The sequence below is a fragment of the Bombina bombina genome, chromosome 10 (genome assembly GCF_027579735.1).
Source record: "Bombina bombina isolate aBomBom1 chromosome 10, aBomBom1.pri, whole genome shotgun sequence".
NCBI classification, from domain to species: Eukaryota; Metazoa; Chordata; class Amphibia; order Anura; family Bombinatoridae; genus Bombina; species Bombina bombina.
Window position 1 is genome coordinate 112,039,651 of NC_069508.1, and position 15,910 is coordinate 112,055,560.

A 15,910-nucleotide genomic window follows, 5' to 3' on the forward strand; every position below is an offset into this window, starting at 1 on the left:
GACAGGGTTATGAAGCAGCGGTCTTTAGACCGCTGCTTCATAACTTGTGTTTCTGGCGAGTCTGAAGACTCGCCAGAAACACGGCCCTTCAAGCTCCATACGGAGCTTGATAAATGGGCCTGTAAGTCTTGACTGATGGTGTTTGAATCCTGATCCTCTAGTTACGAGCATATGTGTGTATGCACCAGAAATTGTAGTTAATATTATTAGAAGCATTTTTGCTAATAGAAGAATAGGGCAAAAATGTTCCTATTTAAAATTGAAATGAATTCATTAACATTGCAAATTTCACCTTTTTATCCCTTTAAGCAAATTGCAATTTTAACTTTTATCTCTTTAAATCCACAAATGCCAATGCTGGAGTCTAAGGTTGAAGACAGTAGTTGTTCAGAAGTTAAGATCTCATGAGAACCAATGGTCTTATTATTATAATATCAGAATAAATTAAAACTCTTTAGTGTAATGGTTTTGACCATACTAGACCACAACTACATTTTTTTTCTTGCATGCATTTGCTTGTATATTTATTCATAAAGAACCATTTGTTTATCATTTTCAGATGCATGCAACAAATATGTAAAAATGTTTTGTTTCGCAAATTTGTCCAAAAATAAATAAATAAATAAATAAATAAATAAATAAGAATTTTGCAATCCAGTTAGTTCCTGTGCAAATACTGATCTTTTTGTGTGGCACATTTTTCTGATAAATCTGGTGCCATGATAAACTTAAAGGGACACTGAACCCAAATTTTTTCTTTTGTGATTCAGATAGAGCATGCAATTTTAAGCAACTTTCTAATTTACTCCTATTATCATTTTTTCTTTGTTCTATTGCTATCTTTATTTGAAAAAGAATGCATCTAAGCTTTTGTTTGGTTCAGACTCTGGACAGCACTTTTTTATTGGTGGATAAATTTATCCACCAATCAGCAAGAACAACCCAGGTTGTTCACCAAAAATGGGCCGGCATCTAAACTTACATTCTTGCATTTCAAATAAAGATACCAAGAAAATGTAGAAAATTTGATACTAGAAGTAAATTAGAAAGTTGCTTAAAATTTCATGCTCTATCTGAATCACGAAAGAAAAAAATTGGGTTCAGTGTCCCTTTAATGTCGCAAACCACTGCCATTTGTCAAATTTGTGCACATGTCATATTATTAAATATGTGTGTGTGTGTGTGTGTAAAAAAGGAAAAATATACAGGTTTTATGTTCCTTGTACTATTTCCCTTATTTAAGCAAAACTTTTAAAGTTGGAAAGAGACAGCTAATTGGACAAAAATATAAAATTAAAATAAAGAAATGATACCCCCAACAATCAATTCACTACAGTTTAAACCCAACCCAACCATGGCAGTCTTAAACATTAAAGTTTAGTAAAATTCAATGTGAGATACCCAGTTGATTTACCCTATATGAGAATCATTAAAGGGACACTGAACCCAAATTTTTTCTTTCGTGATTCAAATAGAGCATGAAATTTTAAGCAACTTTCTAATTTACTCCTATTACCAAATGTTCTTTATTCTCTTGGTATCTTTATTTGAACTGCAAGAATGTAAGTTTAGATGCCGGCCCATTTTTGGTGAACAACCTAGGTTGTCCTTGCTGATTGGTGGATAAATTCATCCACCAATCAAAAACTGCTGTCCAGAGTTCTGAACCAAGAAAAAAAGCTTAGATGCCTTTTTCATATAAAGATAGCAAGAGAACGAAGACAAATTGATAATAGGAGTAACTTAGAAAGTTGCTTAAAATTGCATGCTTTATCTGAATCACGAAAGAAAATTTTTGGGTTCAGTGTCCCTTTAAGTATCATTCTTTTCAGAATGTTTCCTCCCTTAAAGGACCAGTAAAAACAGTAGATTTGCATAAGCAACATAAACATAATAAAAAGACAGCACTTGGTTTGAATTTCAAATAAATAGGAGATTTATTTATTTTTAAATTTCAAAGTTAAGGCTATTTCCACTCCACCTGTATCATGTGACAGCCATCAGCCAATTAAAAATGCATATACGTATATTCTGTGAATTCTTGCACATGCTTAGTAGGAGCTGGTGACTCAAAAAGTGTAAATATAAAAAAACTGTGCACATTTAGTTAATGGAAGTAAATTGGAAAGTTGTTTAAAATTGAATGCTCTATCTGAATCATAGTAACAAGATAGTAGGTAAAGTAGTACTAATGGTAAGTACCTATAGGTGCCAAATATTTTTATAATCAACAAGCACCTGTTAGGTTAGGGGGGCAATATAGCACTAAGGAGACTCATATATAAATGAGTTACAAAGCCTGAATAATACAGTAATGATTTTTAACCATTCATACTTTATCTTTATTGGTTTAACTATTCAATCATAAAAACACTTAAACTCTCTAGATATCAATATATAGCATAAATGTGTGAATAATACCTCTGAGAATCATGTATCTATATGTGAAACATTGTACTTGGTTTGTATAATAGCAAGCAGTCAGATACAAACATTATCTTTTGTAGACGGCTATTAATGAATTCAGAAATAATGCTGTAACAAGAGGACCTGTTAATATGTGGGATTTCAGATTGTGAGATTAAAGCTATCTAGCTAATACTCTATCTGTAATTATAAAGTCCTTGCTTGCACAGTTAACTTTAGCACAGCTGTTCGGTGCAATAGATTCTGTCTGCTTAAGCCCCTTCTATAGCGGAGGCTAGATTAACGTTTAACTGACTTGTTTCACTAACGTAGCACAACGTCTGATCTCAGAATATAACACACATTTACAAGATATTGGCAATCAACAGTTATCATAGAGAGTAAGCGGTTAAAAAATGAGAGAGAATATATTCTGAGATGAGATATTGTGCTGTGCTAGTGAAACAAGTCAGTTAAACGTTAATCTAGCCCCCCCGCTATAGAAGGGGCTTAAGCAGACAGAATCTATTACACCGAATAGCTGTGCTAAAGTTAACTGTGCAAGCAAGGACTTTATAATTAAAGATAGAGTATTATTTTATTAGCTTTAATCTTGCAATCTGACATATAACATATTAACAGGTCCTCTTTTTACAGCATTATTTTTTAATTCATTAATAGCCGGCTGCAAAAAAAGATTGTTTGTATCTAACTGCTTGATATTATACAAACCAAGTACAATGTTTCATATCAAGATACATGACTCTCAGGGGTATTATTCACATACCTATGCTATATATTGATATTGAGAGAGTTCAAGCAGATAGATTCTAGTACATTGAACAGCTATGCTAAAGTTAACTGTGCAAGCATGGACTTTATAATTGCAGATAGAGTATTAGCTAGATAGCTTTAATCTCATAACCTGACATTCCACATATTAACAGGTCCTCTTGTTAGAGCATTATTTTTTAATTTATTATTAGCCGGCTAAAAATGATATTGTTTGTATCTGACTGCTTAATATTATACAAACCAAGTACAATTTTTCATATCAAGATACATGATTCTCAGAGGTGATATTCACATACCTATACTTAATATTAATATCTAAAGATTTTAAGCAGTCAGAATCTATTACACTGAACAGCTGTACTAAAGTTGACTGTGCAAGCAAGGACTTTATAATTACAGATAGAGTATTAGCTAGATAGCTTTAATCTCATAATCTGACATCCCACATATTAACAGGTCCTCTTGTTACAGCATTATTTCTGAATTCATTAATAGCCGGCTACAAAAGATAATGTTTGTATCTGACTGCTTGATATCATACAAACCAAGTATGTTTCACATATAGATACATGATTCTCAGAGGTATTATTCACACATCTATGCTATATATTGATATCTAGAGAGTTTAAGGCCTAGATTTAGAGTTTGGCGTTAGCCGTGAAAACCAGCGTTAGAGGCTCCTAACGCTGGTTTTAGGCTACCGCCGGTATTTGGAGTCACTCAAAATAGCCGCGACTTTTCCATACCGCAGATCCCCTTACGTAAATTGCGTATCCTATCTTTTCAATGGGATTTTTCTAACTCCGGTATTTAGAGTCGTTTCTGAAGTGAGCGTTAGACATCTAACGACAAAACTCCAGCCGCCGGAAAAAAGTCAGTAGTTAAGAGCTTTCGGGGCTAACGCCGGTTTCTAAAGCTCTTAACTACTGTACTCTAAAGTACACTAACACCCATAAACTACCTATGTACCCCTAAACTGAGGTCCCCCCACATCGGCGACACTCGAAAAAAATTTTTTAACCCCTAATCTGCCGACCGCCACCTACGTTATCCTTATGTACCCCTAATCTGCCGACCCCTGTATTAAATTTATTAACCCCTAATCTGCCCCCCTCAATGTCGCCTCCACCTGCCTACACTTATTAACCCCTAATCTGCCGACCGCAAAGCGCCGCCACCTACGTTATCCTTATGTACCCCTAATCTGCTGCCCCTAACACCGCCGACCCCTATATTATATTTATTAACCCCTAATCTGCCCCCCACAACGTCGCCTCCACCTGCCTACACTTATTAACCCCTAATCTGCCGACCGGACCTGAGCGCTACTATAATAAAGTTATTAACCCCTAATCCGCCTCACTAACCCTATCATAAATAGTATTAACCCCTAATCTGCCCTCCCTAACATCGCCGACACCTAACTTCAATTATTAACCCCTAATCTGCCGACCGAATCTCGCCACTATTCTAATAAATGTATTAACCCCTAAAGCTAAGTCTAACCCTAATACTAACACCCCCCTAAATTAAATATAATTTAAATCTAACGAAATTAACTCTTATTAAATAAATTATTCCAATTTAAAGCTAAATACTTGGCTGTTCCGATCAGCCAATAGAATGCAAGCTCAATCTGATTGGCTGATTGGATCAGCCAATCGGATTGAACTTGATTCTGATTGGCTGATTCCATCAGCCAATCAGAATATTCCTACCTTAATTCCGATTGGCTGATAGAATCCTATCAGCCAATCAGAATTCGAGGGACGCCATCTTGGATGACGTCATTTAAAGGAACCGTCATTCGTCGTTCAGTCGTCGGCCAGGATGGATGTTCCACGGTGGAGGTCTTCAGGATGCTGCCGCTTCGCTCCGGATGGATGCCGCTTGGATGAAGACTTCAATCGGATGGAAGACCACTTCTGGCCCGCTTGGATGAAGACTTCAGCTGAATCATGGATCTCTTCAGCCCCCCGCTTGGGCTTGGATCAGGACATCGGAGGAGCTCTTCTGGACCGATCGGTGAACCTGGTATGGTGAAGACAAGGTAGGATGATCTTCAGGGGCTTAGTGTTAGGTTTATTTAAGGGGGGTTTGGGTTAGATTAGGGGTATGTGGGTGGTGGGTTGTAATGTTGGGGGGGGTATTGTATGTTTTTTTTTACAGGCAAAAGAGCTGAATTTCTTGGGGCATGCCCCGCAAAGGGCCCTGTTCAGGGCTGGTAAGGTAAAAGAGCTTTGAACTTTAGTAATTTAGAATAGGGTAGGGCATTTTTTTATTTTGGGGGGCTTTGTTATTTTATTAGGGGGCTTAGAGTAGGTGTAATTAGTTTAAAATTGTTGTAATATTTTTCTTATGTTTGTAAATATTTTTTTATTTTTTGTAACTTAGTTCTTTTTTATTTTTTGTACATTAGCTAGTTTATTTAATTGTATTTCTTTGTAGCAATTGTATTTAATTAATTTATTGATAGTGTAGTGTTAGGTTAATTGTAGGTAATTGTAGGTAGTTTATTTAATTAATTTATTGATAGTCTAGTGTTAGGTTTATTTGTAACTTAGGTTAGGATTTCTTTTACAGGTAAATTTGTAATTATTTTAACTATTTTAGCTATTAAATAGTTCTTAACTATTTAATAGCTATTGTACCTGGTTAAAATAAATACAAAGTTACCTGTAAAATAAATATAAATCCTAAAATAGCTATAATATAATTATAATTTATATTGTAGCTATATTAGGATTTATTTTACAGGTAAGTATTTAGCTTTAAATTGGAATAATTTATTTAATAAGAGTTAATTAATTTCGTTAGATTTAAATTATATTTAACTTAGGGGGGTGTTAGTATTAGGGTTAGACTTAGCTTTAGGGGTTAATACATTTATTAGAATAGCGGCGAGATTCGGTCGGCAGATTAGGGGTTAATAATTGAAGTTAGGTGTCGGCGATGTTAGGGAGGGCAGATTAGGGGTTAATACTATTTATGATAGGGTTAGTGAGGCGGATTAGGGGTTAATAACTTTATTATAGTAGCGCTCAGGTCCGGTCGGCAGATTAGGGGTTAATAAATATAATATAGGGGTCGGCGGTGTTAGGGGCAGCAGATTAGGGGTACATAGGGATAATGTAAGTAGCGGCGGTTTACGGAGCGGAAGATTAGGGGTTAATAATAATATGCAGGGGTCAGCGATAGCGGGGGCGGCAGATTAGGGGTTAATAAGTGTAAGGTTAGGGGTGTTTAGACTCGGGGTACATGTTAGAGTGTTAAGTGCAGACGTAGGAAGGGTTACCGCATAGCAAACAATGGGGCTGCGTTAGGAGCTGAACGCGGCTTTTTTGCAGGTGTTTGGTTTTTTTTCAGCTCAAACAGACCCATTGTTTCCTATGGGGGAATCGTGCACGAGCACGTTTTTGAGGCTGGCCGCGTCCGTAAGCAACTCTGGTATCGAGAGTTGAAGCTGCTTTAAAAATGCTCTACGCTCCTTTTTTGGAGCCTAACGCAGCCTTTATGTGGACTCTCGATACCAGAGTTATTTTTATGGTGCGGCCAGAAAAAAGCCGGCGTTAGTTTTTCGGGTCGTTACCGACAAAACTCCAAATCTAGGCCTAAGTGTTTTTAAATGTGTATGATTAAATAGTTAATTTAAACCAATAAAGATAAAGTATGAATGGTTAAAAATCGTTCTTGTATTATTCAGTGAGAATTTTTCCTAAATAATTGCAGGGGTAAAGCACTCTTTTTTTTGTTACAGACGTTGTAACTCATTTATCTATCTATCTGAATCATGTAAATTTAATTTTGACTTGAGTGTCCCTTTAATGTTATCACTGCGAATTGCTTGAATCTCATTGTGCCAACAGCTCCCATTATAGATTACATGTGCTATATTAAAATAAAACACTTATATAAATACACTAATAATGTTACATTTAAATGTTATAATAGTGAATAATAAATACAAATACAATATTTAAAATGTAAATTGTATTTTTATTTTTTTTATACTTAAAATTATTAGATTGAGAATTTTTTTTTTTTAATTTGTTAAAAGTTTACTATTTTAAATGAAATAGAAAGCTCTAACAATTTAGGTCATGTATTTTTTTTTTTGCATTTGAATGTCCCTTTACAGAACATCTACAGATAGATTGGTTATACTCAGTTCTTTAAAAGTTGGCCAATGCTGGCTGTCTTTTTTTCACAACTCCAATTTGTGTGGATGATTGGATTCTTGACTTGACTTGACTTGGATGAGTTTAACCAACCTCACCTTACTTTTCCAATATTCAAGTATGGTGGCAGCTATATGAATAATATTTTAATACACATATATGACAAATATATTGCTTCTATTATATGGGACCATGATACCCCCCAAAAAAAACCCATCATATCAAAATTTGATGTTACAGTAATAATGTAATTTAAATATCTGTTTTATAAGAGTCAACCAATATGTGCATTAGGTTGCAAAGAATCTAATATTATAAAACATAAGATGAATAGATCAGAGTAAAAACTGCAATATAATGCACTTAGACCATAAAAACCCTGCAGCAGATTACAGGATTAATAGCACTGTAATGTCAACTACTATAGAGGAAAGAAACTTGGGAGTAATTATTTCAGATGACTTAAAGGTAGGCAAGCAATGTAGCACGGCTGCAGGGAGAACTAACGGGAACCTGAATTAAATATAGAGAGTTACTAGTAGAAAAAATAGACAGGGAGTGAGATTGATATAGAGATCAATGGTTAAGTCTCACTATAGTACAGATGTTAATGATACCATGTGTCTAGGAGGATCTCGTAAAATTGAAAGAGTAATATATATCAGAGACATTAAAAAAAATCAAGGCAGTGGATATTTTAGAAATATTTCAAACTTCCCAGCATCTAGAAAGTGTTGAAAAGAAGTCATTTGCAATGAATTGAAACCATCTCAAACAACCATAGGGATGTATTGGCTTTAATAAATTAATAAATAAATTGATTTAAAGCCAAAAAAGAGGATTACTTTGAAATGTGTTAAAGAACTCTCTGGCATTTAGAGTGTTAAGCCTATATCTTTCTGTTATAACTATAGTAGGCATTTTTAGTATTTATAATAAGTATTGCTATCAATTAATTTTAAAGCGTTTTTTTTGTTTTTGTTTTTTAAACAGGGATCAAAGAGAGATCTGCAAAAGCTGAACTTTTACTCTTCACCTTCTTTCAACCACATCTTCTATGTATAAACCTGAATTCCAAAGGTAACCAGAGATACTGTTGTCAATGTAACTTTATTGCTGCTTTACTGTTGCCTGCTTACCTGTGTATTATCTCACTTTGTTTATGGAACTGTGCCATTAGCAATTATCAACTGTGAGCTCCAAGTTTGCAGTATCTCTTGTTCCAGATACCTTGTTTGTACTAAATTTATATAATTAGAATTCTCCAGCTTTCTGGTAGCTCTAGTTCCAGCTACCCAGGTTGACACTTTCTGACTGATATTGTATATCCAGATTGCTCCAGGCTTTTGCCTATTGTTTCAGTTATTAATTTACTGGACTGAGTTTTTATCATTGGTTTGGTGTGTCCCTTCATCTTTATACTCTAGCCTGCTATTATCCAGTCTCTAGCTAGGGTGTCTTCTTTTGCCTGCTGCTTCCACTGCTATGGACCTTGGGATTACTGGATTAAGCAGGTAGAGATAGAGGTGAGTGCTGGGCTCATTTGTCAGTATATGGCCATGACATAATGGGTATTGTAACCCTCATTTGACAAAACAACCTACATTTTTGCCATTCACTCTAATGCACCAATATTAGATAAGAATTTAACAATTGGTATATGAACTTTCTGCTTGATGTTTGTAAGGGAGGTTAACGATCATACTGTTTAATCCTTTTCTCTTTTTATCACCAGAGTGTTTGATCTTTAGTTGAAAGTCTAACATATATAACACTGTCTCATAAAGTAAATGTACAGTTCTACCATATGCCTAGTATGATTATGTACTTATATTCCTTTAGAATAGGTTATTGAATGCCTATAGTGTATCTTTGAAGGAAGGAAGAAATTCTATGCTAAACTTTAAAAAAAAAGTGTTTCCATTTATTTTGGAACCTTCAAAGAGCATTAGTTGTTTATTATTTTATAGGTTTACCTCCACACCCAGACTTTTGTTGTTTTTCTCACTTAAAGTGATACACTTGACATGTTTTTAATTCAGGTCAAAGCAATATTTAACAGATACTTTAATTGATCACTTCTAACAATGATGCACTGTAACTCACTTTCTAATCTAGCAGTGCCATTCTAATACCCCACACTTAGCTCACAAGAAAAGAAAAGAGTGTTGAAATAACGGTTTGAACTGTTCTCCAGTCGGCGCTCTAGCCGTACCACACTTTATTGTAGCTAGAGAACCAATTGGAAAATGGTTCAAACCGTTAGCTCACCAAAAAAAATTGTTTTGAAGTGGGCGGCCGTAGTATTTTAAGTTTAATGTATTTATTTTTTTAGAATCTTTTAGATTATTATTTATACAAGACTAAGGGCTTCATTCATCATTTTGCAGGCCAACAAGGCTCCCAACTAGGGAACCTGTCCTGGCCGTGCTTACATTTCACTGCCTGCATTTTTCATTGCACGAGCAGCTGTTTCTACATCTCTACTCCCTACTGTTGTTATAGGTACTGTCAAGTGGAGGCAGAGAAGTTAAAACTGCTGCTTCTAAACTATCTGCTACAGTCTTGCCCATGCAAGAATGTACCACAAACATTCAAAAGCTGCACCAACAGGTTGAAAAATAGAGTCCTAATTTTAAATATATTTTTTCTATATTCTTTAACTAATGTATTAAAAAAAGAATTTCAGAAGAAATGGTTTTAATCTGCCATCAAATATGTTTCATTACATTTCACAGGAAATGTAGATTTAAATTGCACAACCTCTCAGGAATTCATATAGTTATGCATAATTCATTCAAAGCAATTATCACAAAGTCATAAAAATACACATTGCTGCTCTGTACTATCAAATAAAAATAATTATATTTACACAGTACCAAAATGTCACATGTGTAAAAAATAATACCACTTTATAATTTTATGTTCCCCTATAATCAATGTCAAGGAAGTATAAATATTACTAATACATTCACATCACAAAGAAGAAGGATAATGATGAATCCTGGGGTGTTGTGAAATAGTTCTCATTTAATGTGAAAATGTTTGCCTATAGACTGCTATTAACACTCATAGGGGTTGCTAAATAAATCCTCTTGCATTAGCATTATGAAATAACTCACACTAACCAAATTCTACATAGCAATCACATTCTAATGCTCCAGGTTACAAAAGTAAATGCTGCCACTAGCTGTGTTAGTGAGAAATTAAAGGGTTATAAGAGTATTTTGTTTTATACATGCCTAATATATTATAGTTAGTAAGAACCACATTGAAATAATTTGCTGATTGTTTATTGAGATGAGCAATTAAAAATGTAATTTTTATTTTTTTATTTTTGCAAAATTTTAAAGGCTTTCTTAATTCAAAGCAGTCTACAGATATACCTTTGAGTAATATAGAAACATATAATTTTACGGTTGATAAGAACCAAAAGGTCCATCAAGTCTACTCATATTACATTTAACTCTTTTATTAGGATAGCATTATGCAGGTATTTTTTAATTATTTTACAGTCCCTGTGTTTTCCACCTCAAATGGAAGTTTATTCCATTAATCCACCACCCTTTCTGTAAACAAAATGCTTCCTCACATTTCTACTGAATCTGCTACCCTCTAACTTAAAGGGACACTCAAGTCAAAATTAAACTTTCATTATTCAGATAGAGCATGCAATTTTAAACAACTTTCAAATTTACTTCCATTAACAAAATGTGCACAGTCTTTTTATATTTCAAGTTTTTGAGTCACCAGCTTCTACTGAGCATGTGCAGAATAAACGTGTATGCATTTGGGATTGGCTGATGGCTGTCACATGATACGTGTATGCATTTGGGATTGGTTTATTGCTGTCACATGGTACAGGGGGAGTGGAAATAGACATAACTTTTAAAATTGTCAGAAAAACATAATTTATGTAAGAACTTACCTGAAAAATTAATTTCTTTCATATTGGCAAGAGTCCATGAGCTAGTGACGTATGGGATATACAATCCTACCAGGGGGGGGGCAAAGTTTCCCAAACCTCAAAATGCCTATAAATACACCCCTCACCACACCCACAATTCAGTTTAATGAATAGCCAAGTAGTGGGGTGAAAAAGAAAGGAGTAAAAAGCATCAACAAAGGAATTTGGAAACAATTGTGCTTTATACAAAAAATCATAACCACCATAAAAAGGGTGGGTCTCATGGACTCTTGCCAATATGAAAGAAATTAATTTATCAGGTAAGTTCTTACATAAATTATGGGGTTTTTTTCCATGTAATTGGCAAGAGTTCATGAGCTAGTGACATATGGGATAGAAATACCCAAGATGTGGAAATCCACACAAGAGTCACTAGAGAGGGAGGGATAAAATAAAAACAGCCATTTTCCGCTAAGAAAATTAAATCCACAACCAAAAAAATAAGTTTTTCTCATAAATGAAAGAAAAAAACTTAAAACATAAGCAGAGAAATCAAAATGAAACAGCTGTCTGAAGAACTTTTCTATCAAAAACTGCTTCCGAAGAAGCAAATACATCAAAACGGTAGAATTTAGTAAATGTATGCAAAGAAGACCAAGTTGCTGCTTTGCATATCTGATCAACTGAAGCTTCATTCTTAAAAGCCTACGACGTGGAGACTGATCTAGTAGAATGATCTGTAATTCTCTGAGGCGGGGCCTGACCCGACTTCAAATAAGCCTGATGAATCAAAAGCTTTAACCAAGATGCCAAGGAAATGGCAGAAGCCTTCTGACCTTTCTTAGAACCAGAAAAGATAACAAATAGACTAGAAGTCTTTCTGAAATCTTTAGTAGCTTCAACGTAATATTTCAAAGTTCTTACAAGATCCAGAGAATGTAAGGATCTCTCCAAAGAATTCCTAGGATTAGGACACAAAGAGGGGACAACAAATGTTGTTACAATTCACAACTTTAGGTTAAAATTTAAATGAAGTCCGCAAAACTGCCTTATCCTAATGGAAAATCAGAAAAGGAGATTCAAAAGAAAGAGCAGTTAATTCAGAAACTCTTCTAGCAGATGAGATGGCCAAAAGGAACAACACTTTCCAAGAAAGTAGTTTAATGTCCTAAGAATGCATAGGCTCAAAAGGAGGAGTCTGTAAGGCCTTCAAAACCAAATTAAGACTCCAAGGAGGAGATATTGATTTAATGACAGGCTTGATACAGACCAAAGCCTGAACAAAACAGTGAATATCAGGAAGCTTAGCAATCTTTCTGTGAAATAAATCAGAAAGAGTAGAGATTTGTCCCTTTAAGGAACTTGCAGACAAACCTTTATCCAAACCATCCTGAAGAAACTGTAAAATTCTAGGAATTCTAAAAGAATGCCAGGAGAATTTATGAGAAGAACACCATGAAATATAAGTCTTCCAAACTCGATAATAAATCTTCCTAGAAACAGATTTATGAGCCTGTAACATAGTATTAATCACTGAGTCAGAGAAACCTCTATGACTAAGCACTAGGCGTTCAATTTCCATACCTTCAAATTTAATGATTTGAGATCCTGATGGAAAAACGGACCTTGAGACAGAAGGTCTAGCCTTAATGGAAGTGGCCAAGGTTGATAGCTGGACATCTGAACAAGATCCACATACCAAAACCTGTGAGGCCATGCTGGGGCTACCAGCAACACAAACGATTGTTCCATGATGATTTTGGAAATCACTTTTGGAAGAAGAACTAGAGGCGAGAAGATATAAGCAGGTTGGTAACACCAAGGAACTGCTAACGCATCCACTGCTTCCGCCTGAGGATCCCTGCACAGGTACCTGGGAACTTTCTTGTTTAGATGGGAAGCCATCAGATATATTTCTGGAAGACCCCACATTTTAACAATCTGAGAAAACACATCTGGATGGAGCGACCACTCCCCCGGATGTAAAGTCTGATGGCTGAGATAATCCACTTCGCAATTGTCTATACCTGGGATATGAACCACAGAAATTAGACAGGAGCTGGATTCCACCCAAGCAAGTATCCAAGATACTTCTTTCATGGCTTGGGGACTGCTAGTCCCACCCTGATAATCGACATATGCCACAGATGTGATATTGTCTGTCTGAAAACAAATGAACGGTTCTCTCTTCAACATAGGCCACACCTGAAGAGCCTTGAAGATAGCACAGAATACTAAAATATTGATTGGTATCCTCGCCTCTTGAGGTTTCCAAACCCCTTGTGCTGTCGGAGATCCCTAGACAGCTCCCCAACCTGAAAGACTTGCGTCTGTTGTGATCACAGTCCAGGTTGGATGAACAAAAGTGGCCTCTTGAACTATACGATGGTGATCTAACCACCAAGTCAGAGTTGAACATTGGGATTTAAGTATATTAATTGTGATATCTTTGTATAATCCCTGCACCATTGGTTCAGCATACAAAGCTGGAGAGGTCTCATATGAAAACAAGCAAAGGGAATCGCGTCCGATGCTGCAGTCATGAGACCTAAAACTTAAATGCACATAGCCACTGAAGGTAATGATTGAGACTGAAGGTTCCGACAAGCTGAAACCAATTTTAATTGTCTCTTGTCTGTTAGAGACAGAGTCAATGACACTGAATCTATCTGGAAACAAAAAAAGGTGACCTTTATCTGAGGAATCAAATAACTTTTTGGTAAATTGATCCTCCAACCATGTCTTTGAAGAAACAACATGTAAGGTTAACTCAGGCGTCCGTTAGGATTCAGAAAGAGGAACACAATTGCAGAGTAAAATTAGATTTGTATCACTAGATGAATAAGATTACACTATTGTTGAGTGAAATCCAAATAAATAGTGAATAAGCATAATCTGGAAATATTACCCCAAGGAGGATTAATTCATATGTTTTCTTAAATAGAAACAATGAATAAACAAATAAAGGGGGAAACTTAATTCCAAAGACAGTGTATCAATATTGAATTTGGAATTTGATACAGTTCAATTAGTTAAAGTGAAACAGTGGTTGTAGTTGAGCTGCTTTAAATTGGTTTAAGGATTTTCAGAAACTTCCCATAACATGGATCATTTACAATAAAGTCTTTCAGTACCTCTTAGTTAAGTATATAGTGAGGCAGTGTGCAAATGCTTTAAGTGGTATTGCATGCTTTGGTTGACAGAAACAATTGGCAAGGTTCCAATTTAGTAGAAAGAGGAATTAGATAAATAACTGTAATCCAATAGTTACTTCAATTTCAGGAACTTCAATACAGACTCAGGTAAAGGTAGTTACACTACAAAATACTAAGCAAGGAGCCACAGGAAATGGCGGAACTTATAGACTAAGCAGCCAATAGGAAGAATCCTATGCAAATCCTCCTTAAAGAGACAGTAACCCTGACACAACACTGGTTGATTAGTGTGAGATTCTGCAGAATGTAAAGACTGAGCTAGTACCAAGATATCGTCAAAATAAGGAAATACCGCAATACCCCGTTCTCTGATTACAGAGAGTAGGTCACAGAGAAGCTTCAAAAAGATTCTTGGAGCTGTCTCTAGGCCAAACGGAAGAGCGACAAATTGGTAATGCTTGTCTAGAAAAGAGAATCTCAGAAACTAATAATGGTCTGGATGAATCGGAATATGAAGATAAGCATCCTGTAAGTCTATTGTGGACATAGTGAAAAATCCTATTGGCGGAATAGGAAATAGCATGCGCCAATTGTTAATAATATGTAATAGTGATAAAATTCATATAGTGGTATAATTTATAGTGAGACTGGAAAAAGAAAGGAGCAGATAATTATTTAGTGATAAGTTAAACACTCATGAAACTATAAAATAATTTCTGAATAGTGCAGGTGATATCTAAGTGGTGCAAATAAGAAAAAATAGTGTCCTGGTGGGTAATATGTGTAAAGACGGGATGCTTGATGATACAATAAAATCACATAAAAAATATATGTGCAAAAAACAAATGCATAAAGAAAAAACGTTAAAATATCAAGAATATATATGAATATATATATTGGTGACCAAGCAATTCTTAATATATAACCAACAAACTTATCGTGGTTAGAGTCCCAAAATGTGTATGTATATATTGGGGATAAAACAATTCTTATTGTATGACCAACAGACTTATCGTGATAAGAGTCCCAAAAAGAACGGTGCTGATAAGTGAAGCCGACAAATATCAATGTCTCTGCTAGCACATTTCTTTCAAACTTGTAGATGTTTTAGTGGTCAGAAGGATTCACAAAAGGAGCAGGCAGCTGGTCTTGGGTGTGTCTGATCGAAATACACAATCTCTAAAAATGTTAAAGGAAAAGACAGCGCCTCATAGTGCAAATAAGTTCCAACAGTGATAGATAACACTGAAAAGATAACAGAAGGTAATATACTCACAAGGAGATTGGCACCTTTGTTGAAAGAGGTGCAAACAGGCAGGCTGACATTTAAAACAGCAGTCAGTACGCTGGAGCCAAAAAGCGGTTCAGCTTTCCTGAGTGGGCCGCTGCAAACTCTCCTCTTTGGACGAGGGCAGAATGTTCAGATGTTGTGCTGAATAAATGAGCAGCAGGCAATATTGTATTGGCAG

The 15,910-nt window shown here is 35.4% G+C and overlaps 1 protein-coding gene across 1 annotated transcript in view; it reads left to right on the forward strand.

The window, feature by feature from the left end:
- TNR (tenascin R) overlaps nt 1-15,910 on the forward strand; it is a 1,235,916-nt gene that overhangs the window by 390,743 nt on the left and 829,263 nt on the right. Inside the window, 1 exon segment of the mRNA XM_053693306.1 lies at nt 8,373-8,459. The gene's annotated coding sequence lies outside the window, so the exon portion shown is untranslated.